Source organism: Triticum urartu, chromosome 6A (genome assembly GCF_056163025.1).
Source record: "Triticum urartu cultivar PI428250 chromosome 6A, HENAU_Tu73, whole genome shotgun sequence".
NCBI classification, from domain to species: Eukaryota; Viridiplantae; Streptophyta; class Magnoliopsida; order Poales; family Poaceae; genus Triticum; species Triticum urartu.
Genome location: NC_141878.1, coordinates 170,842,875 through 170,864,484, shown reverse-complemented (window position 1 = coordinate 170,864,484; position 21,610 = coordinate 170,842,875). Strand labels below are relative to the sequence as shown.

The 21,610-nt window shown below is 49.0% G+C and overlaps 1 pseudogene; it reads right to left on the bottom strand.

Annotated features, from left to right (window-relative positions):
- Positions 1-657: 657 nt before the first annotated feature.
- Positions 658-21,610, bottom strand: part of LOC147964611 (uncharacterized) — a 39,868-nt pseudogene continuing 18,915 nt past the window's right edge.

Genomic DNA, 21,610 nt, shown 5'->3' with positions numbered 1-21,610 from the left:
GTCATCCGGTGTTCCCTTTTACCTCGTTTCGTGTGCGAGTGTTAAACTTTCTCGGATTGGACCAAGATTTGCCAAGCATCCTTGGTTTACCACCGGTAGACCGCCTGTCAAGTTTCGTGCCATTTGGACTTCGTTTGATACTCCAACGGTAAACCGAGGGACCGTAAAGGCCTCATGTGTGTTGCAGCCCAACACCCCTTCAAATTGGCCCAAAACCCACCTAAACCTCCTCCATCATCAACATCGTTCGATCACGATCGCGTGGCTGAAAACCGCGCTCAATTTGTAGCCTCCTAGCTCCTCCTACCTATAAAAAGGTCCTCCCCTTCAAAATCCCGGGTCATTTCGCACCCTAACCCTAAAATCTGCATCTCCGCCGCCGGACATGTCCGCCACCTAGCCGGACAGATCGCCGCTGCCCACTCCCGTCGCGCCACATGGCAGCACGCCCACATCGCCACCGCCGGCCCGCTCAGCCCGCGCGGGGCCCTCCCCGGCCCGAAGCCGCGCGCCGCCCGCGCCATCGCCCCGCCACTGTCTTCGCCCAGACCGGTCGCCGCACCTCGCCCCGCCGCCGTCTTCGCCCGCACCGGTCCCCACACCTCGCCCCGCCGCCGTCTTCACCCGCACCGGTCGCCGCACCTCGCCCCGCCGCCATCAGCGCCCGCCGACGCCGGCCAGCTCCTCCCGCACCGGCGCTGGCCACCGCCACCGTCCGCGCCCACCGGCGACGCCGCTCCCCGCCGCGGCCGCGCCACCGCACCTCGCCGACCTCTCCGGCGACCTCGTGTACAGCTCCGGCGAGCTCGGATCTGGCGACCTCGGGATGTGTGCAAACCTGATCCAGATCTGATATTCGGTTGACTTTTTGCTCTAACCCTAGTTGTTTTTGTATTTTTCATCGCATCATAACTCTGCAACCGTCGCTCCGTTTCGGGCGTGTACCATATCGAATTGTTCGTCTCGATGAGTACTTCATTTCATTCCATTGCACCATGTTCATTTGAGTTCATCTTGATGCCGTAAATGTTGTTGCAAGAGTGCTAGTTTATATTAGTTTCAGATTCTTATCAGTTTTTGGACATTTGTCATTTTTGCCATGATTAATGTGTGCCTCCTATGAACTTGATCCCTACATGAGTTTTGAAGTATGCCATGCCATCTTTACAGGGCTGTATTCCATGTATTTTTGTGACCTCTGTGGTGACTAGCACAAGCATGCAAAGTAGCTCTCGTAATGTTGCTGATTTCAGGGACTTAGAAATCTTCCAAGTCTTTGCCCTGTTAATATTTTTATGCCATGTATCCTTGTTGCTACAGAGTGATCCATGCCTCTTTTGAGCATGATCAGTAAGGATGTTTTGAGATATCGTTATTCTCTATCCATCCATGTCTTTGTTTGCAATTATGGAGCACCCTAGCATGACTCAATCTTGCTCTACTTTTGCTATAAAATGTTCCTGGCAGAATGTTTACATGTTAAGCATTTTTGCCGAGCTTGTTGTAGTTGATCCATGCATGCTATGAGGTTGTTCTTGCCATGTTTAGCTTCTATGCCATGTCTACTTGCTGGGTGAATGCTTAGTTTGTGATGATATGCCTTGTGGTGAGTGCATCGAGCTCGTAAACATGCCTACTTAATATATGTTTTGCCATGTTCCAGTTTTCTACTAAGTCTGAATCTGTTAACGAAGTTGCTATGTTCACATGGTTGCCATTGTATTTTCTGATCCCTTTTGGCTTATGGTTAGTAAGGGACTTTTGTTGTATGCTTTGAGTAGCTTCATTCCATGCCTTGCTTTGCCATGTTATGTTCCTGTAGCATGTTGTTATCTTGCTCTAAACATTGCTTCCCGATGTTAAATTCCTGACATGTTATTTTCACTAAGTCTGTAACCTGTTATCTTTTGCACTTTTGCCATGCTTGTTTGAACCTGCTATTGAGTGTATTAGCCGTAGCTCAGTGTTCATCTTTTGTCAAGCATCTTGAGTGGATCACTACCATGTGTTTTGTTGTCATGTTAGAGTGCAGTAGCTTGTTGTTCGTGATGCGTTTAGATAGCCTCGTGCTGTTAATCGCAGCTTTGTGCCATTATTGTTTTGCTTGCCATTTGCAAACCGTGCATCCGATTCCGGTGATCTTTATATCGATTTTGACCGAAATCATTCATCTTTCCAGCAGCAATCTTGGTTTTCCAAGTTGAGGCTTAGTTCAATCTTTTCCTTCTGAAGCTTGCATATGCATTGCATATTAGTTCCCGCATATCATGCCATGTTTTGCATCATGTTGCTTGCGCATTGCACCGTGGTTGATTGTGTCTCCCTTTTGCTTGTGTTCTTGCTTGGGTAGAGCCGGGAGACGAGTACGTGATCGAGGAGCCCGTTGAGAACGTTTACGAGGTTCAAGCTAACGTCAACTCGGAAAACTTTGCAGGCAAGATGACCATACCCTTGAAATCACTTCTATCTTTGCTTGCTAGACGCTCGCTCTTTTGCATTGCCTATGCTACGATACCTACCACTTGCTTATCATGCTTCCCATATTGCCATGTCGAACCTCTAACCCACCTTGTCCTAGCAAACCGTTGTTTGGCTATGTTACCGCTTTGCTCAGCCCCTCTTATAGCGTTGTTAGTTGCAGGTGAAGATGAAGTTTGTTCCTTGTTGGAACATGGATATGTTGTTCCTTGTTGGAACATGGATATGTTGTTCCTTGTTGGAACATGATTATTGTTGGGATATCACAATATCTCTTATTTAATTAATGCATCTATATACTTGGTAAAGGGTGGAAGGCTCAGCCTTATGCCTGGTGTTTTGTTCCACTCTTGCCGCCCTAGTTTCCGTCATACCGGTGTTATGTTCCTTGATTTTCCGTTCCTTGCGCGGTTGGGTGATAATGGAACCCCTTGAGAGTTCACCTTGAATAAAACTCCTCCAGCAAGGCCCAACCTTGGTTTTACCATTTGCCACCTAATCCTTTTCCCTTGGGTTTCGCGGACTCAAGGGTCATCTTTGTTTTAAACCCCCCGGGCCAGTGCTCCTCTGAGTGTTGGTCCAACCTGTCAGCTGCCGGTGGCCACCAGGGGCAACTCTGGGCTGGCCTACCAGAACCTTGGACAATCTGGTGTGCCCTGAGAACGAGATATGTGCAGCACCTATCGGGATTTGTCGGCACATTCGGGCGGCTTTGCTGGTCTTGTTTTACCTTGTCGAAATGTCTTGTAACCGGGATTCCGAATCTGATCGGGTCTTCCCGCTAGAAGGAACATCCTTCGTTGACCGTGAGAGATTGTGATGGGCTAAGTTGGGACACCCCTACAGGGTTTTGAACTTTCGAAAGCCATGCCCGCTGTTATGGGCAGATGGGAATTTGTTAATGTCTGGTTGTAGAGAACTTGACACTTAACTTAATTAAAATACATCAACCGCGTGTGTAGCCGTGATGGTCTCTTTTCGGCGGAGTCTGGGAAGTGAACACGGTCTCGTGTTATGCTTAAACGTAGGTTGTTCTAGGATCACTTCTTGATCATACATTCTCGAACGTGCTTTGCCTTTCTCTTCTCGCTCTCATTTGCATATGTTAGCCACCATATATGCTAGTGCTTGCTGCAGCTCCACCTCATAACTTTTCCCTTCCTATAAGCTTAAATAGTATTGATCGCGAGGGTGTGAGATTGCTGAGTCCCCTTGACTCACATATTACTTCCAAAACTAGTTTCAGGTGCCATTGATAACCGTGCAGGTGATGCAACCGAGCTCAAGGAGGAGCTCGATGAATATCGTCTTCGTAGTCTTTTTTCGTTTCTAGTTGATCAGTAGTGGAGCCCAGTTGGGTCGATCGGGGATCTTTTGCATTAGGGGTAGTCTTCCTTCATTTTGGTTCCGTAGTCAGACCTTGATTGTATCTGGAAGATGTAATGCTTTATTTATGTATTGTGTGAAGTAGCGATTGTAAGCCAACTCTGTATCTCTATCTTATTCAGTACATGGGTTGTGTAAAGATTACCCCTCTTGCGACATGCCTACAATGCGGTTATGCCTCTAAGTCGTGCTCCGACACGTGGGAGATATAGCCGCATCATGGGTGTTATAAGTTGGTATCAGAGCCTTCCCGACTTAGGAGCCCCCTGCTTGATCGAATCGCTGGCGTTGTTGAGTCTAGAAAAATGTTTTGAGTCATTTAGGATTATATATATCGGAGAGTAGGATTCTTTTTACTCCTTAGTCCCTTCGTCGCTCTGGTGAGGCATCCTGACGTAGAGTTTTGACTCTTCTCTTCTCAAATTTCACTAAAAAAATTAGGATCACGCGGGTATTTCTGGCATACTCTGCGAGCCAATCCTTTGTTTGTTTTGAGTTGGGGTATTCGAGTTGCTTCAAAGTCAAATGTTGATTCCATACCTTGTCTAAGCAGTGTTCTCATACTTCTATGTGAATACTAATCCTTCTTGATCATCGAGATTGTCATGTCAATCCTTTTCTACCGGCGTGTTTCTCTTCAAGTGGATCCGATCTTTTCAACATCCGCAAGATCTATTATCAGTTCTTTTCAACGGTGCTCATTTCTTCCATCCCAAGTTGTCTTTTTTTCCCGCCATCCCACCCTTTTTTCCTTCAAGGACTCGGTTTTCTTAATCAAGTATCCATCTTATTGATGCGAAGTCTCTCCATTCTTTTCCATCAATGTTCTTACCTGATGATTTCTCGTGGAGATTCTCAGAAGCTTCAAGTTCATTATTCTTCATTCTCTTTTCTTCTTCGGTGGATTCAATTCAAGATTTTGGTGTTGATCATTTCCTTTCCTCGTTTCAAAAGTTTTATCATGCTGGTGCACCTCTTAATCACCCACCTCTCGCTATTCAATCGTTCCGGAGTGCTCAAGATATCTCGAAGATTCACGTTTCCACTCTGCATTCGTTCAAGCTCTTTCAAGATTGTTATCATTCAAGCTATTTAATTCAACCGGTGCATTCTCTCTTTTAAATCGTTCAACGGTGTTTCTTTTAAGTGGGCCCTAACCCACAGGTCTTTTTCCAGGATCTTACCCGACTCTTCTAATTTCCTCGGAGTTATTCTCAAATTCTTTTCCAAGTTTGACGTAAGAATGAATTATCATCAGTCAGATGGTTTCTCCAAGATCTTTCAAATTCTTGCCATCGTCGGTTCAACCTTTTCTAATTTTTCATCCCGGAGTATCTCAACGATTCTTGGTGGTGTTTCTCATCGTCATTCTCGGATTTTGAAGACCGAAGAAGAGTTTCTCTTAAATATTCCTTCATTCCCTTCAAGATTCATGGTTCTAGCTTGTCGCCATCCTCTCATAATTATTTTCGATTGTGAGAATTCTTTTCACCTATCCGGAGCAATTCTAGATTTTTTTCAGTTTGATTCTCCGGAGGCCATCATCTCAGAATTATTCATTCTCAGCTTTCAGCTCTTATTCTCGAAATCTTACTGGTGCATCGCTCAAGTACTCTCTAATCAATTCATGATCTCTTCGTTCTCTTGTATCTAAACTCTCTCATGTATCTTCGTTCATCTGCTAGTTCTTACCGATGATTCATCCCTTTACTTCTTTATTTTTCAATTCTTACGGTGGTTCTTCCAAAATTCTTCTTCCTTCATTTATCATATCAATTCATTCGTTGTTTCAAATCCTACCGGTGGTTCGTCGAAGACTTTTCTCAAGTTTTGCGCATATCTCTCTTAATCCTTCAAACGAGAATAAGTTGTATGCAATCCGTTGCTTGTCATCAATTTAATTGGTGAAGGGTGGGCATAATTTAATTCTTATTCTTGTTTCATCGAGTAAATTCAATTCCTTATTCTGGAGGCTCATCAAATTCTCGATTTCAATTGGTTCATCTTTTCTTTTTCCCGGAGTTCCAAGCTCTCTCAATTTTCTCATCATGAAGATCCATCTAATCATTGCAAGTCTTCACCTTGTGTTGTCAACTTCTCTTTCCTTCGTTATTCTTTTACTACCAGAGTTTTTCATGGAGGCTCTACATGATGTTTCATCAAGGATTTAATTCTTTCTCGAAGTGATCATCAAGATTCTTTTCAGAGGAGATCAAGTTTTCTTCATCTTGCAATCCAGAGTGCAATTCTTTCTACCGTATCATTGGAGGTGGTATTATGTCATTCTTGTTCCTTGGCTATCTCGTTATACCGGTGTGGTTTCATATTCTTTTGGTTCATTAAGTCCTTGTTTCATGTCTTTCAACCCACAAGGTTCTCATAATGTTCCTTGTTCCTCTTTTCTATCAGAGCTTTTCAATCTCGTTCATCTCTGTTGTATTCCTTCTTTCAAGTTTTTCAACCTCTCAAGGTTCTTTGGTTTCACTCGTCTGTCGAGGAAGCAACTTAGTTTTACCTTTTCTCTTCCTCTTCCGTTTTCCCTCCGGTGCCATTCTAAATCGCGAGACGAGATCCTCTCGTAGTGGTGGAGTGTTGTGATGCCCCGAGACCGTTACGCCACGTGTCTTCCAGTTATTCGCTGTTGTTTCCTTGTCATGTGTTTGCGTGTCATGCATTTCATATCATGTGATCATGGGCATCGCATTTGCATACGTGTGCGTCTCATGCATCCGAGCATTTTCCCCGTTGTCCGTTTTGCAATCCAGCGCTCCTATGTCATCCGGTGTTCCCTTTTACCTCTTTCCGTGTGCGAGTGTTAAACGTTCTCGGATTGGACCGAGATTTGCCAAGCAGCCTTGGTTTACTACCGGTAGACCGCCTGTCAAGTTTCGTGCGATTTGGACTTCGTTTGATACTCCAACGGTAAACCGAGGGACCCTAAAGGCCTCGTGTGTGTTGCAGCCCAACACTCCTCCAAAGTGGCCCAAAACCCACCTAAACCTCCTCCATTATCTAGACCGTTCGATCACGTTCGCGTTGCAGAAAACCGTGCTCAATTTGGAGCCTCCTAGCTCCTCCTACCGAAAAAAAGGTCCTCCCCTTCAAAATCTCGGGTCATTTCGCACCCTAACCCTAAAATCTGCATCTCCGCCGCCGGACATGTCCGCCACCTAGCCGGATAGATCGCCGCCGCCCACTCCCGTCACGCCACGTGGCAGCGCGCCCACATCACCGCCGCCGGCCCGCTCAGCCCGTGCGGGGCTCTCCCCGGCCCGAAGTCGCGCGCCACCCGCGCCATCGCCCCACCGCCATCTTCGCCCGCACCGGTTGCCGCACCTCGCCCCGCCGCCGTCCGCGCCTGCCGACGCCGGCCAGCTCCTCCCGCGCCAGCGCAGGCCACCGCCGCCGTCCGCGCCCGCCGGCGACGCCGCTCCCCGCCAGGGCCGCGCCACCGCACCTCACCGACCTCTCCGGCCTCCTCCTCTCCGGCGACTCCCGCTCCGGTGGCCTCCTCCTCTCCGGCGACCTCGGGACATGTGCAAGCCCGATCCAGATCTAAGATTCGGTTGACTTTTTGCTCTAACCATAGTTATTTTTGCATTTTTCATCGCATCATAACTCTCCAACCGTGGCTCCGTTCCGGGCATGTACCATATCGAATTGTTCGTCTCGACGAGTACTTCATTTCATTCCATTGCACCATGTTCATTTGAGTTCATCTTGATGCCCTAAATGCTGTTGCAAGAGTGCTAGTTTATATTAGTTTCAGATTCTTATCAGTATTTGGACATTTGTCATTTTTGCCATGATTAATGTGTGCCTCATATAAACTTGAGCCCTACATGAGTTTTGAAGTATGTCATGCCATCTTTACAGGGGTGTATTCCATGTATTTTTGTGACCTCTATGGTGACTAGCACAAGCATGCAAAGTAGCTCTCGGAATGTTGCTAATTTCAGGGACTTAGAAATCTTCTAAGTCTTTGCCGTGTTAATATTTTTATGCCATGTATCCTTGTTGCTATAGAGTGATCCATGCCTCTTTTGAGCGTGATCAGTAAGGATGTTTGGAGATATCGTTATGCTCTATCCATCCATGTCTTTGTTTGCAATTATGGAGCACCCTAGCATGACTCAATCTTGCTCTACTTTTGCTATAAAATGTTCCTGGCAGAATGTTTACATGTTAAGCATTTTTGTCGAGCTTGTTGTAGTTGATCCATGCATGCTATGAGGTTGTTCTTGCCATGTTTAGCTTCTATGCCATGTCTACTTGCTGGGTGCATGCTTAGTTTGTGATGCAATGCCTTGTGGTGAGTGCATCGAGCTCGTAAACATGCCTACTTGATATCTGTTTTGCCATGTTCCAGTTTTCTACTAAGTCTGAATCTGTTAACGAAGTTTCTATGTTCACATGGTTACCATTGTATTTTCTGATCCCTTTTGGCTTATGGTTAGTAAGGGACTTTTGTTGTATGCTTTGAGTAGCTTCATGAAATGCCTTGCTTTGCCATGTTATGTTCCTGTAGCATGTTGTTATCTTGCTCTAAACATTGCTTCCTGATGTTAAATTCCTGACATGTTGTTTTCACTAAGTTTGTAACCTGTTATCTTTTGCACTTTTTCCATGCTTGTTTGGACCTGCTATTGAGTGTATTAGCCGTATCTCAGTGTTCATCTTTTGTCAATCATCTTGAGTGGATCACATCCATGTGTTTTGTTGTTATGTTAGAGTGCAGTAGCTTGTTGGTCTTGATGCATTTAGATGGCCTCGTGCTGGTAATCGCAGCTTTGTGCCATTATTGTTTTGCTTGCCATTTGCAAACCGTGCATCCGATTCCGTTGATCTTTATATCGATTTCTACCGAAATCAACTCATATTTCCAGTGGCACTCTTGGTTTTCCAAGTTGAGGCCTGGTTCAATCTTTCCCTTCCGAAGCTCGCATATGCATTGCATATTACCTCCCGCATATCATGCCATGTTTTGCATCATGTTGCTTGGGCATTGCACCGTGGTTGATTGTGTCTCCCTTTTGCTTGTGTTCTTGCTTGGGTAGAGCCGGGAGACGAGTACGTGATCAAGGAGCCCGTTGAGAACGTTTACGAGGTTCAAGCTAACGTCAACTCGGAGAACTTTGTAGGCAAGATGACCATACCCTCGAAATCACTTCTATCTTTGCTTGCTAGACGCTCGCTCTTTTGCTATGCCTATTCTACGATACCTACCACTTTCTTATCATGCCTCCCATATTGCCATGTCGAACCTCTAACCCACCTTGTCCTAGCAAACCGTTGTTTGGCTATGTTACCGCTTTGCTCAGCCCCTCTTATAGCATTGTTAGTTGCAGGTGAAGATGAAGTTTGTTCCTTGTTGGAACATGGATATGTTGTTCCTTGTTGGAACATGATTATTGTTGGGATATCACAATATCTCTTATTTAATTACTGCATCTATATACTTGGTAAAGGGTGGAAGGCTCGTCCTTATTCCTGGTGTTTTGTTCCACTCTTACCGCCCTAGTTTCCGTCATACCGGTGTTATGTTCCTTGATTTTGCGTTCCTTACGCGGTTGGGTGATATTGGGAATCCCTTGACAGTTCGCCTTGAATAAAACTCCTCCAGCAAGGCCCAACCTTTGTTTTACCATTTGCCACCTAAGCCTTTTTCCCTTGGGTTTCGCGGACTCAAGGGTCATCTTTATTTTAAACTCCCCGGGCCAGTGCTCCTTTGAGTGTTGGTCCAACCTGTCAGCTGTCGGTGGCCACCAGGGGCAACTCTGGGCTGGCCTACCGGAACCTTGGACAATCCGGTGTGCCCTGAGAACGAGATATGTGCAGCTCCTATCGGGATTTGTCGGCACATTCAGGCTAATCGGGTCTTCCCGCTAGAAGGAATATCCTTCGTTGATCGTGAGAGCTTGTGATGGGCTAAGTTGGGACACCCCTGCAGGGTTTTGAACTTTGGAAAGCCATGCCCGTGGTTATGGGTAGATGGGAATTTGTTAATGTCTGGTTGTAGAGAACTTGACACTTGACTTAATTAAAATACGTCAACCGCGTGTGTAGCCGTGATGGTCTCTTTTCGGCGGAGTCCGGGAAGAGAACACGGTCTCGTGTTATGCTTAAACGTAGGTTGTTCTAGGATCACTTCTTGATCATACATTCTCAAACGTGCTTTGCCTTTCTCTTCTCGCTCTCATTTGCATATGTTAGCCACCATATATGCTAGTGCTTGCTGTAGCTCCACCTCATACCTTTTCCCTTCCTATAAGCTTAAATAGTCTTGATCGCGAGGGTGTGAGATTGCTCAGTCACCGTCACTCACAGAATACTTCCAAAACCAGTTTCAGGTGCCGACGATAACCGTGCAGGTGACGCAACCGAGCTCAAGGAGGAGCTCGATGAAGATTGTGTCCGTAGTCTTGTTTCGTTTCCAGTTGATTAGTAGTAGAGCCCAGTTGGGGTCGATCAGGGATCTTTTGCATTAGGGGTAGTCTTCCTTCATTTTGGATCCGTAGTCGGACCTTGATTGTATCTGGATGATGTAATTCTTTATTTATGTATTGTGTGAAGTGGCGATTGTAAGCCAACTCTGTATCTCTATCTTATTTAGTACATGGGTTGTGTAAAGATTACCGTCGGTGTCAATACTGGCGGATCTCGGGTAGGGGGTCCCGAACTGTGCGTCTAGGCCGGATAGTAACAGGAGGCAGGGGACACGCAGTTTTACCCAGGTTCGGGCCCTCTTGATGGAGGTAAAACCCTACGTCCTGCTTGATTAATATTGATGATATGGGTAGTACAAGAGTAGATCTACCACAAGATCGGAGAGGCTAAACCCTAGAAGCTAGCCTATGGTATGATTGTTGTTCTGTATGTTGTCCTATGGACTAAAACCCTCTGGTTTATATAGACACCGGAGAGGGTTAGGGTTACATAGAGTCGGTTACAATGGTAGGAGATCTAAATATCCGCATCGCCAAGCTTGCCTTCCACGCCAAGGAAAGTCCCTTCCGGACACGGGACGAAGTCTTCAATCTTGTATCTTCATAGTCCAGGAGTCCGGCTGAAGGTATAGTCCGGCCATCCGGACACCCCCTAATCCAGGACTCCCTCAGTAGCCCCTGAACCTGGCTTCAATGACGACGAGTCCGGCGCGCAGATTGTCTTCAGCATTGCAAGGCGGGTTCCTCCTCCAAGTACTTCATAGAAGATCTTGAACACAAAGATAGTGTCCGGCTCTGCAAAATAAGTTTCCACATATTGCCATAGAGAGAATAATATTTACACAAATCTAATCTGCTGACGTATTCCGTAGCGTGACACCGCACCACGTCCAAGCCTTTATTCGAATCGTTTTACTGTCCCACCTCAGCATGTCATGCCAGGCGGTTTCCTTGGCACATCTTGTTAAAGCAGAGATCATGTCCCCTTATCTCGGGATTCTCATCAATACGGGCGTGGGTAACCCAACCGCGCCCTTGATTACGGCGCTTGGAGATAAGCGAGTTTTACCAGGCTGGTGGGGACACGTAGTTGTGTCCACCCATATAAGGGGATAAGGATCCACCTTTTCACCTACACCTTCTTCCTCCTTTGCCTATCCATTTCCGCGCACTCGAGCTCCAGCGCCCAAGTCCGCACTCCCCACCTCAACCTTCTCCGGCCATGTCCGGAGCGGGAGGCAAGTGGATGGTCTCCTCCGTTATGGAGGGCCACATCAAAAATCTGAGGAAGGCCGGATACTTGTCTAACGACATCGCGTATCGGCTTCCCGAAGAGGGGCAGCTCCTCCCCACCCCAAGGCCCCATGAGAGGGTTGTGTTTCTTCCCCACTTCCTCCGCGGACTGGGCTTTCCTATCCACCCATTCGTCCCGGGACTCATGTTCTACTACGGCCTGGATTTCCACGATCTGGCCCCGAACTTCATCCTCAACATCTCAGCGTTTATCGTCGTGTGCGAGGCTTTCCTCTGCATCCGCCCCCATTTCGGCGTATGGCTCAAGACATTCAATGTCAAGCCGAAGGTGGTGCGTGGCAACCAGGCGGAGTGCGGAGGCACCATGGTGGGCAAGATGCCCCACGTCCTATGGCTCGAGGGCTCCTTTGTGGAGACCCTAAAGGGGTGGCAATCGGAGTGGTTTTACATCACCGAGCCGCGCGACCCTAAGTGGGTCGCAGCCCCTAAGTTCCGGTCCGGACCCCCAATGCGGCTCACGTCCTGGAAAGAGACGGGCCTGTCATGGGGCAGCAAAGAAGAGGTGACTAGACTGCAAACATGCATCCAAACCCTGGTGAACAAGAAGTTCAAGCTTGACAATGTAGTCCAGGTTATGCTCACCCGCCGGATCCTCCTGTGTCAACAACGGGCCTTCAATCTATGGGAGTTCAACCCGGCGCAGCACCAAACCCTGAGCAGGCTCTTCGACACGACGTATGAAGATGGCTGGAATGTGCTTTTCAAGGGCACTGAGGCTCCCGCATCCGCTACCGAGGATCGCGGATTCAGCGCGCAGCGTCACGCTAGCGCGGTAAGTTGTTTGTACCTTTTACAGGGTATTAGTTTTTCATAGTTTAACTCTATGCGGGATTTAAGCTCCCTTACTTTTGACAGGGTTGGCAGGCGAAGTCCAGACAGATCGACTGTCCGGCTCCTTTGCCCGAAGACCCAGCCGATGCCCGCTTGGCGAAGCTGCTGGTTCCGGCACCCTATGTGGTGCCGGAGAAGAAGGCCACAGGGACTCGAAAAAGTGCCCGGCGCCAGGAGGTGTCGGGTTCATCATCCGACGGCTCCAAGGCGCACTCCTTCCGCGAAGACGAGGAGGAGGAAGAAGAGACCTCTCCCCCTCCAGCGGGGGGAGGAACGAAAAGGAAGGCCGCCCCAACTGGGGAGGCCGAAGGGTCCAAGAAGGGGAAAACCCTCCTTCTGGACTACTCCACCAACGCCGACGATGGCGAGGAGGAGTGGCTGCTCAGGGCGAAGCCCCTGGCGAAATCGTAACTATTTGGATACCAGAGTAATTCATAGTATTCCTTTATTGCATAGCTTTCCCTTATGTTGAATACGACTATGCAGCCCACCCAAAGACCGGCTCGACGTGTCGTCGAGCGGTTCACTGGACTCGTCGGATGTGAATTCGCTTCCGACGGCTACCTCCCCCCGCCCTACGGAAGACGCCGAAGTGTTGTCCCAACAGGTTCCAAACCGGGAGGAGGTGGTCCTGGAGGCGCCGCAAGGCTACCACCCGGACTCCAGGAGTAAAGGGGATATAACCCCCCAGGACTCCAAGTCCGGCCCTAGGCCGGGCACTGCTCCGGAACCTTCACAGGTTCCAGAGTCCGGCGGGCGACCTCCTTCCAACAGGAGCAAGCCCACCGTGCTGGTGACCCCCGTCCAACCGGAGGCGCCGGACAATCTATTCGAGGTGCTCATAGGCGCGTCCATCAACGAGGAGCACCACACTATTATGAGTGCGGTGGTCCAGAAGGTTCAGGCCGCCAAGAGCGGACTGACTGAAGCTTGTGCCAGCCTTTTAACAGGAATTGAGGTAAGTAAAGAATGTGTAAATAATATTACCGCATAGACAGTAGCCCCTGATGCTCTATTTGGCATTCGGGAAGAAAAGCCGAATAGAGGATCAAATAAAATTCGCAGGAGTCTAACAAAAAGGAGTCAATATGCGTATGCAGGCTTCCCTGCTGGCGTCCGCCACACTGACTGCGAAAGTGGACACGCTAAAGCAGAACCTCGAGCAGTCCGAGCAAGAGCTCGGGCGTGCCAAGAAGCAGCTCGAGGACAAGGAAGGTAAGAAATACCATGTTGAAATATATAAAAAAGTGCAATTGCAAAAAATGACAGGATTATCGTGGCTATTGTAGGGGCCACGTCTGAGGTGGCGACCCTTAAGCAAGCACTATCCGAGGCCGAGAAGAGGGCGGCCACGGAGCGCATCGAGCGGGAGAAGTATGAGGCCCAGGTTAGCAAGGTGCGGCAAGAGCTCCAGGCTCTCATGAAAAAACATGAGAGCTTGGAGCTTGACTCAACGACGCGAGCGTCCGAGCTCGCGGCGGCTATTAAAAATGCCGAGTCTGCCAAGGCCGAATCCCAGTAGGCCCTTCAGGAGTTGGATGCGGTGAAAAGAAAGCAAACACATAAAAGTGAGTTACTTGTTACTTACCCGAATCCGGAGCTCTCCAGGAGCATTCACAGATCTTCCCTGTAGCGTGTCCGATGCCGCCGCATTCTATTGAGCCGAGGAAGGCAGCTCGAAGGAGAAGGTGTTCTGGTCTCAGTATGCTGAGGCCGGACACCCCGTGTCCCTGAGCGACCAGCTGAAGCAACTGGTCGAGCTCCACAAGGTGGCCGAACAGGCCATGAGGGGCCTCATAGTTCGGCTGTGCCCTGGAGAGGCTCTGCCTGGGAGCTATTTCGGGTTGGTGGAGGCCTGTCCAAGGCTCCAAGTCATCAAGCGCTCCATCTGCATTGAAGGTGCCCGTAGGGCCCTTGCCCGCGCTAAGGTGCACAGGGGCAAGCTGGACGCTGAGAAGCTTGTGAAGGACAGGCCACCGCCAGGGAAAGAGCATCGCAAACACGAGAATTATTATAAGGATGTTCTGGAGGGTGCCCACCTTATGGCGGATGAATGTTCCAGGGATGTAATTTTTCAGTAAAGCTCGCTCGTTTTGTCCTGTGCGCTGAAAACTTGTTCATATGCGCTAAGCAATGCTGTTGGAATTTAAAATATTACCTTTTGTGTGGCTGTTTATCAGTTCTGAGAGATGGCGAGTCGTCGGCTTCTGCCCCTGTGCCGCTAGTGCTGGTGTGTTCAGGGATATACCTGAGCGCTCTTTTTCCCATGTTTGGGTCCTTCGAGGGAGCCGCTCAGCACAACGAACAAGGCAATCAGACTATAATGCGTGAACACTCTCACTTAGCCATAGAATTCTATAATTTTAAATTTTGGCAAAGCCCCTGGTATTCGGAAGACTGAGTTCGGGGCGCTATCCACGCCTTGGCCGGACAGAGCCGACTCCTCGCTCTAAGCAGCATAAGTCTTGAGGGACTCGAAAAACCTCTCGAACAGCGACCAACTCTCGCTTCATCATGACAGTCAGTTTTAGCTTTCTCTACTAAGGTGCTCGGCCCAGCTCAAATGGGGCACAATCGCAGTAGTTCTCCTAGTGCTACCTTAGCCGACATAGCGGAATATAAGGCACCAAAACATAGGAGCCGGGCAAACCCAACTATTGACCCAAGACATGATTCGGAGCCGATGCATATAATGCTATAAGTTCGGGGTGACGCACTTGTTAAAGTGTTTGGACTTCTCACACCATATTGAGGGGTACTAAAGCCCCTGGCGTATTTTGGCCGTACCAAAGTGTACGGGTGCAACATGTCGTTAAGGAACATATATTTGTAAAAAAAAGAGTAATGCAAAAATAGACAAAAGCTATGCATTGTTTTTAAAAAAAGGGCTGCGATCAAAGCAGAACGATACAAATAATGCGATAAGCAAAAGGTTGGACTATTTAACATGTTCGTTCCATAAGCAAAAGGCTGCGGAATGGTATGCGAAACAGGTATACTGCTCATGATAGAGACCACCTGGGAGTTCCATAATGCGGCATGGCTTGGCTGCTTCCCTGGTTCTTGCATCGTTTGTGCGGCAATTGAACTGCCGAACAGGCCTTCCGAAGAATGGAGTCCAGGCGGTCTTGTTGTAGGTTACTCCGGGCGCGCTTCACGGTGTCCGGACGTTTAATGGCCGGACTAGAGAACTGCCTGGAGAGGCTGCTTTGTACTTCCACTACAAGGGCCGCCGTGTGCTCCTCCGTTCGGAGGGAGCGTTCGGTGTTTCCATTGACCGTAATTACTCCTCGAGGGCCTGGCATCTTGAGCTTAAGGTGTGCGTAGTGCGGTACTGCATTGAACTTGGCGAATGCGGTTCGCCCAAGCAGTGCGTGATAGCCACTGCGGAACGAGACTATGTCGAAGATTAACTCCTCGCTTCGGAAATTATCCGGATATCCGAAGACCACTTCAAGTGTAACTGAGCCTGTACTGTTGGCCTCTACACCTGGTATGATGCCTTTAAAGGTTGTTTTGGTGGGCTTAATCCTCGAGGGATCTATGCCCATTTTCCGCACTGTATCCTGGTAAAGCAGGTTCAGGTTACTGCCGCCGTACATAAGGACTCTAGTTAGATGAAAGCCGTCAATAATTGGGTCTAGAACCAATGCGGCGAATCTGCCATGACGGGTGCTAGTGGGGTGGTCCCTTCGATCAAAGGTGATCGGGCAGGAAGACCATGGGTTGAACTTTGGGGCGACTGGCTCTATCGCGTATACGTCCCTTAACGCGCGATTCCTCTCCCTCTTGGGGATGTGGGTTGCGTATATCATGTTCACCGTCCGCACTTGTGGGGGAAAACCCTTCTGTCCACTGTTGTTTGGCGGACGAGGCTCTTCATCGTCATCGCTATGCAGCCCCTTGTCTGTATTTTCGGCATTTAACTTGGCTGCCTGCTTGAACACCCAACAATCCCTGTTGGTGTGACTGGCCGGCTTTTCAGGGGTGCCATGTATCTGGCACAAGCGGTCGAGTATTCGGTCCAAACTGGATGGGCACTTCGGATTTCTTTTGAATGGCTTTTTCCGCTGACCGGATTTATAGCCTCTGAATCCGGCATTAACTGCCGTATCCTCAGCATTGTCGCCGTTAATGCGGCGCTTCTGCTTGTTGCGACGCGACCTGCCACTACTGTCTCTGGTATCCGAATTACCAGAGTTCTTGGTCATATTGTTGCTGTGAGCGAGTCAGCTGTCTTCTCCCGCGCAAAAGCGGGTCATGAGTGTCGTGAGCGCTGCCATAGATTTCAGCTTTTCCTGTCCAAGGTGCCGGGCAAGCCACTCGTCACGAATATTATGCTTGAAGACTGCTAGGGCCTCTGCATCCGGACAGTCAACTATTTGATTATTCTTTGTTAGGAACCGTGTCCAGAATTGCCTGGCTGATTCCTCTGGCTGCTGAATTATGTGGCTGAGGTCATCGACGTCTGGTGGTCGCACATAGGTGCGCTGGAAATTGTTGAGGAATGCGGCTTCCAGGTCCTCCCAACAACTGATTGATCCTGCTGGCAAGCTGTTAAGCCAATGCCGAGCTGGTCCTTTAAGCTTGAGTGGGAGGTATTTGATGGCATGTAGATCATCGCCGCGGGCCATGTGGATATGAAGGAGATAATCCTCGATCCATACCACAGGATCTGTTGTGCCATCATATGATTCATTGTTTACGGGTTTGAAACCCTCGGGGATTTGATGATCCATTACTTCGTCTGTGAAGCATAGTGGGTTTGCTGCGCCTCTGTACTGGGCTATATCACGATGCAGCTCCAATGAGCTTTGTCTACTGTGTTCGGCCCTACCGGATTTGTGTCCGGCGTGACGGTTATCGTCTCGAGTCGTGGGGCGCCAACGCGATCCGTAGATCGATCTTTTTTGCCTTGCCTTGTCCTCCAACATATCTCGCAGGTCTGGCGCATTTTCCTGTGCCTTGGTACAGGGTGCGGCTTGAGTGGAGGGCCGAGAGGCCTCTCTGTCGCGGCCACGAGGTGGCCGGTCGGCCGTATCATAAGCTGGTGATGTAGGTTTAAGTGCTTCCTCCTCTAATCGGGGTAGAAACCTGCGCTTTGGGTAGCTCTTGGAGGGGCGTTCGAGTTTATACTCTTCGGCCGCAAGGACTTCAGTCCATCTGTCAACTAGCAAATCTTGATCAGCTCTAAGCTATTGCTGTTTTTTCTGGAGGCTTCTTGCCGTGGCCATAAGCCTGCGTTGAAAACGCTCTTGCTCAACGGGATCCTCTGGCACGACGAATTTGTCGTCGTCGAGGCTTGCCTCGTCTTCGGAGGGAGGCATATAATTATCGTCCTCGACCTCTCTGTCTGCCGCTCTCTCATGAGGGCTGGCTTCTCCATCCTCCTGTGCTGAATCTTGCTGGAGGGGGTTTTCTTCGGCACTCTCCGGAGTATTATTATCTCCCGTGCTGGAATCACCATATTTGCTTTGGCGGGATTTTGAGCGGCGCCGCTGATGTCGGTGCTTAGGCTATTTCTTGGAGGGGTTGTCCTCCGCTATTCCATCGCCATCTCCTTCTTTTGGGGTGTCCACCATGTATATGTCATATGACGAGGTGGCTTTCCAGGGCCCAATAGGCGCTGGTTCTTCATCGTCTCCTGCATCGGCGTCCATACCGTCGATGTCTTTGGAGTCGAAGTCGAGCATGTCAGTTAAATTGTCGACAGTGGCTACAAAGTGGGTGGTGGGTGGGCTTTGAATTTCTTCATCCTCCATATCCCAACCTTGCTGACCGTAATCCGTCCAGGGCTCTCCTGATAAAGAGAGAGACTTTAGTGTCTTCAGAATATCGCCGAAAGGCGAGTGCTGAAAGATGTCCGCGGCAGTAAACTCCATGATCGGCGCCCAATCGGAGTCGATCGGCAGGGGCGCGGAGGGCTCGGAGTCCGAAGAGGAGTCCGGCTCCTTGGAGTCACGAGTCTCGCGGAGTGCAGGGCTGGTGTTCGGCTCGATCGCTGTTGGGATCGCAGCCCCCGAGGCGGCGTCCAACCACTCATCCTCGATCGGCGCAGTTGGCTCCGAATTAAGGGTCGAAGCCGATGCGGGTGCGGCCTCCAGGGCACTGTTCGGCGGCAGAGCTAGATCATGCCCATCGTGACAGTGCGGCGCGCTTGGCAGTGGCTCGAATCCGTCGAATATCAAGTCCCCGTGGATGTCCACCGTGTAGTTTAAACTTCCAAATCTTACCTGACGGCCAAGGGCATAGCTTTCGATCTACTCCAGATGGCCAAGCGAATTGGCCCGCAGTGCGAAGCCGCCGAAGACGAAGATCTGTCCGGGGAGGAAGGTCTCACCCTGGACTGCATCGCTATTGATGATCGTAGGAGCCATCAAGCCTAATGGCGACGACACAGAGGAACTCTCAATGAAAGCACCAATGTCGGTGTCAAAACCGGCGGATCTCGGGTAGGGGCTCCCGAACTGTGCGTCTAGGCCGGATGGTAACAGGAGGCAAGGGACACGAAGTTTTACCCAGGTTCGGGCCCTCTTGATGGAGGTAAAACCCTACGTCCTGCTTGATTAATATTGATGATATGGGTAGTACAAGAGTAGATCTACCACGAGATCGGAGAGGCTAAACCCTAGAAGCTAGCCTATGGTATGATTATTGTTCTGTATGTTGTCCTACGGACTAAAACCCTCCGGTTTATATAGACACCGGAGAGGGTTAGGGTTACATAGAGTCGGTTACAATGGTAGGAGATCTAAATATCCGCATCACCAAGCTTGCCTTCCACGCTAAGGAAAGTCCCTTCCGGACACGGGACGAAGTCTTCAATCTTGTATCTTCATAGTCCAGGAGTCCGGCTGAAGGTATAGTCCGGCCATCCGGACACCCCCTAATCTAGGACTCCCTCAATTACCCCTCTTCCGACATGCCTACAACGTGGTTATGCCTCTAAGTTGTGCTCCGACATGTGGGAGATATAGCGGCATTGTGGGTGTTACAAGCGGCCTCACCAGGCTGGCTCGTGATGGGCGGAGAAATCAAGGCCAGGCAAACCTCACGAGGTTCCGATGTTGTGAGCCATGACGATCGAGATCAGGCGGGCGTCAGGTGGGCGCCAGCGCACACAGTGTCCTTATTTCCTCTTTGGTGCCAAGGGAACAAACACAGGCGAGGAGTACCGAGGCGTCAAGCAAAGGGTTCCACATCGGTGCAACGAGACTAAGACCAGCAGGACGACAAGACGGAGGTCACCGTGGAGCCCACGACGGCGTCACCACCAGAGCCTTTGGCAAGCGAAGACCACTTTTGGCAGGATAAGCTGTACTACCTATCCCCTTTTGAATTGTCTGTTGTTGGCTCCCTTTCCACTCAACATTTGGGGAGAGGACCAGGGCCTCTACAAATAGGATTAGCCACCAACATAGCTAGGGGGATCGATCGGTCGGATCAAGAGTTATCTTCACAAATCTGACTTTGGCTCCAAGCCAGTCAGCATAGTAGCGATCAAATTCATCACTCAATTTCTTGATCTTAGATTGAAGAGAACAAGTTCTTCAGGTGAAAGATTCATAATGTTCTGCTTCAAAAAGCGCTCTTTCTTGTACTGCGCTTTCTTCACCCTCCATCCCTGTTCAAATTTCCATTTTTCTTAATCAATGAAATGGGTTAGCACATGACTTTGACCAGGAGTGAGGTTCAGCTCAGGAAGAGGTGTGTTGGGGTCCTTGTGCCACAAGTCAATGAAATCTAGGATCAACTTCGGATCTAGTATTAATGGCACATTGCTGCCTTTGGCTCTAGCGGCCCTGTGCTGCCTATCTCTGATGATTTCAGCGAGTTCTTTATCATCAGCTTCGTCATCTTCGGATGGTACTTGAAAGGCGACCTTCTTCTTGTGAGGACTTGGTCGAGAGCCTCGTCCAGCAGTGTCCTCTTTCTTTAACAGAGAGGGGCCAGTTGATGAATTGGGTGCAGCTGAAGAACTAGCAGAAGCTCCTGAGGCAATAGAGATGCCTGTTGTCCTTTGGCACGTGGCGAGATACACAAGTGTTGAGGATTTTGACGGAGGAGCTGATGACTTTGGAGGAGCTGGAGCAGCTTGAGGAATTGGCCGTGAGGGCTTTGAAGAATCTGGCCTTGAGGGCATTGCCGAGGAACTTGGCCGTGAGGGCATTGGGAGTGAAGCACTTGGCTTATGAGCAGGCTTCTTAGGCATGGACTTCTTCGGCTTGCTAGTAGAGGCCTCAATAGTGGTAGCAGCAGCATCAGAGTCTTCATTAAATTTCCTCACTGCTTCCTTAGCTACTTTGGCTAGCTTGGCCTAGCGCTTGGCCCATTCATCAGGATAGTCCTCACCACGCTTGAGGCTGGTGGGATCAGCTTCTTGGCTAGGTGCCAATGGAGGTCTTGGGCATGGAGGATTAAGAGCAAATTTCTTCATATACTTGGGAGTAACATATCTGTACTCTCTCCATTCCCATGCCCATCTCCTCTCTATTCTTTGTATGCGCACCTTGCGCTGATTTTTGTCCTCCTTGCCATGTGTGGCCTCATCAGGAGTGCAATAATCCTTGTATATGTCATCAGGAATATCGAAAGCAGTATTGACCTCAGGCCTTTTTCCTCCCTTCTGTGGCTTCTTACCGTCAGCCATTTTCTTCAGCTGAGGAATTTGAGCAATGGAATTCTCTGAAGAGGTGTGCAACTTTTTTTCAAGGAACATTGCAAATGAGTTAAGTTTATGAGAACCTAGTGATTCAGCAGCGGACATGTGTACCTGTGAACAGAGTATAGTTGCGAGGAATTTGGAGAGGTCATATGCATTCTCAGAAGGTTTTGCAATAAGAACAAGTTTGAGGAATTTGACCAGTTGAGTCTTGAAGAATTTCACTAAGCGTTCTTTGACTTAGGTTCTAGAGTTGTGCAGATTGAAAAATCCACACAATTGAGGAATCTTGATGAAAAATGATGCTTAGGGAAACATATCAAGAACAGATGATATGGGAGGTGTCCAGTGTGTGAAGATTTGAAGAATAAACACCTTTTGAAGATTTTGTAGAGAATATTTGAATCAAAGAGGGTAGTAAAAGTAACTTTTAATTACCCTGGACGAAGAACACGGTGAACTGGGAAGTGTAGATTTGAAGCTCGTCGTTTCA